Source organism: Akebia trifoliata, chromosome 8 (genome assembly GCF_017979445.1).
Source record: "Akebia trifoliata isolate Shusen 1 chromosome 8, ASM1797944v1, whole genome shotgun sequence".
NCBI lineage: Eukaryota > Viridiplantae > Streptophyta > Magnoliopsida > Ranunculales > Lardizabalaceae > Akebia > Akebia trifoliata.
Window position 1 is genome coordinate 46,687,246 of NC_141382.1, and position 3,229 is coordinate 46,690,474.

At 44.3% G+C, this 3,229-nt stretch overlaps 1 pseudogene; it reads right to left on the reverse strand.

The window, feature by feature from the left end:
* On the reverse strand, nt 1-2,588 carry LOC147397251 (putative clathrin assembly protein At2g25430 pseudogene; annotated as a pseudogene).
* Between the last annotated feature and the right edge of the window lie 641 nt (nt 2,589-3,229).

Consider the following 3,229-nt stretch of genomic DNA (forward strand, 5'->3'; position numbering starts at 1 on the left):
TTGAAAGCCAAAAAACCAAAAACTAGGAGAGAATTGGATTTTCGAAAATCTACAATCTGAAGATTACAAACAGCAAGACATTCTTCTAGCCAAAAAACTTGAAAAAGACGATTGGATCTCTAAAATCTACAATCTGAAGATTACAAGAGCAACAAGATATTCCCCTAATCTCAAATTTCCTCTCCCCCTTAAAAATCTCTCCTTCCCTTAATTTCACCCATTCCCCCACACACGCCTTTAAGTACATAGATAAACACTAACATCAACAAAATATGATTCAAAGAGTAGAAAAAAATCAATAGGGTGCAGCATAGTAATACCTTCCAGGTTCCATCCCATTGATCGGCGGCATCCCATATGGCACCATAGCGGGTGCAACTGGAGCATAATATCCTGTTCCGCCACTGATCTTCGCCAAACTAGCTTGCCCTTGCATCCCAGTCCTGGCGTATTGCTGCCACATCAGCTGTTCTTGAGTCAACAATTGTTGTTTCTTCTCCATATCAGACATCTGCACATAAGACGGTGGAGGTATACTTAATGAAGCTGCGAACGGGTCCTGACCCACTGTTTGAACAGTCCCATCGGGGGCAGGAAGTGCCAGCACTGGCGTCGCGCCCTTGCCCAGTCCAGGCAATGCCACACTACTTGAACTCCCTCCACTCAATTGAGCAGTACTCACATGTTGCCTCACTGCACCTTGATCATACATTCCGTTTAACAACAATGGGTCGAATCCACCCGCCAATGCGGCCTTCTGCTTCGACAAATTGCTCGCAGATTCCACCAAAGCTAATTCCCAATCTGCCTTCCCACTCTCCGCCGCTGGTGTCTGCCACGCCGACGTCACTTCAGAATCCCCATTTGATGAAAACGCCTCCCATGAACCATTTGAGTTACCTGTTGGCGGTCCAGAGAACAAAGCTAGGGCAAATTTGTTAGACTGATCTTCGGGAGAAAAGGCATCATCTTTCAAATCCACCAAGTCCCCTGTCTCCTGCTGCGGCTCCAGCTCTGGTGCTGCCGTCACGGAAGGAGTCCAGTTCTCCGGCGGAGGGAGCGCTTTAATCTCATTCATGTCCGAGACCGGCTCATCCTCCTCTTGAACCACGGCCGGCAACGTCTCTTCGGGTTTTTCCGGACTCTTGGGCCTCTTCGCTCTGTCCCTCATAAACTCCTCCAAAGTCTCCAACAACTTATTAGTAATCCTCTGTACTTCTGGATACTCGGAAGACCTCGCCACACCAGTATCCTTACACCAATTATAAAACGCTACAAGTTCATCAATCTGCTTAGCAGAACTCGCATAAGCTTCAAAAGCTTTAACACAATCAGAGTACTCCATATCAAAGAATCGATCCAGCAAAATTGCTAATATCTCACAGATATCCGCATAGATCTTAAAACTCTCCTTCACAACTGGATACAAAGCAATAAGAACCATTCTACAGTTCTTCGCTGGACCTGTTGGACGACAAGCCAAGAACCGGTCAAATAGCCGTTGGAGCTGACTCATCCTTCCCAAAACCCTCTCTGGCTTCATGTCTCTAACCGGTGTAACCGGTCTCCTATCATCCCTTCCTTCAACTCCATTAACATCACCATAAGATCTCGACCTCTGCGGCTGTCTCACTCCATAGTTCCCGTACTCATCTCTGAAATCTCCACGATCCGACTCGTACGACCTCTCCCGATCCCGATCGTCTCTCCTCTCAAATCGGTCATCTCCACTGCTGTGTTTCCTCTCGTACACCATACACTCGAGTCTCTGATCGAGATAAAGTGCGTAGGTTCGAACGAAAGCTGAATGATCCCAAGAATTCGAGTGAGCTTCATCTCGAAAATCGGACATGTTGAGTAGCCGAGTTCCTCTCCGAGTCGCGTAAAGGATCTCTTGCTGAAAAGCTAGATCTCCTTCAGCTAAAAGCCTGTGTACAAGCATCAACGCCTTGAGTGCAACGATCCAATCCCGAGTTTTACCGAGTCGTTTCGACACAGTAGCAACGCAAGCGTTGATGTAACCTCTAGAGTAAGATGTGAGGTTCAAGATCTCTCTTACATACTTCTCGTCCGCTGGATCGTCATCGTGACTCGTCGCCTTCACGATCGCAACCTCAAGATCTGGAGCTATATTACTTGCGACCTTCGCGATTCCGATACTCGTTTGATCCTTCACCGCTCCAATCGCCTTCCGAATCGTGCTTGGCGCCATCACCACCAATTCACCAGCACCCTTTGTTCTCCTCCTATTACTGATTCACTACTTCTCGTCCTATAATGATTTTTGTAAGAGAGAACGAGAACCGTCTATACAGTGGTTCTGATCTGACGAAAAACGTTGGATCTGTTGACTTCTATTCTGTCAAACACGAAGAAGAAAACAACGGGGTAAGGGAAGGAAGTCTATGTGAGGAGATGTTGGAGCAACTTTGCCTTGTTGTTGTTAGCTTGGTTCGAGAATCCGAAAGCGGAACCGCAGAAACTACGAACTGGATTTAAAGAGTACGTTTCAAGTCCGGTGAGATTTTTAGTTTAATCTCAACCGTACATCTGCAAATGTCGGTGGATGTTGAAGAAGCGACGATCAACTCTGCTTTCTTTTTCACGTAGTTTGCCAGTTTTAATTGCTTGTTTCGCGATTATTTTAATACAGAATAATACGTACGATCCACGTCGAAAGATACTTTTATTATTATATGTCGATTATTCGATTATATTTAACTTAAAATTGAAGAGATTCTTATCTCAACAACCATCCATAATGCCACGTGGAATCATATTTTGATCCGCGATCCACGTATACACTCGCCACCTTTTAGTTGTCTCAAGTAAAGAATCCAAATCGTGTACAAACCAAACCCTCCTCACATACCTCAATACGTCCCATATAAGCATTAATCTTAAAAATTTTAAGTCTTAAATATCTTTATTTTTTAATTTTCATAAATTATAATTTACGTGGCATGTATTTAGGTGTGGGAAGAGGGTTTCAATCTTACAGTAAGTTGGATAGGAGCTGAACTCTAAAGTAAAAGCCAAAGTTACTCTTTGTGAAAGTTATCCACGTGTCAAATGATCTATGGGTTATCAAAAAAGTGGAACCCTCACTTACTTTGTGGAAGAAGAAAAATACAAAAGTGCGTGTCATTGTATATCAACGGTGAGATCGTACATGTAGTTAGGAAATAGGACCAAGCTGAGTCCATGCCCTTTAAATGCTTGCCATCTG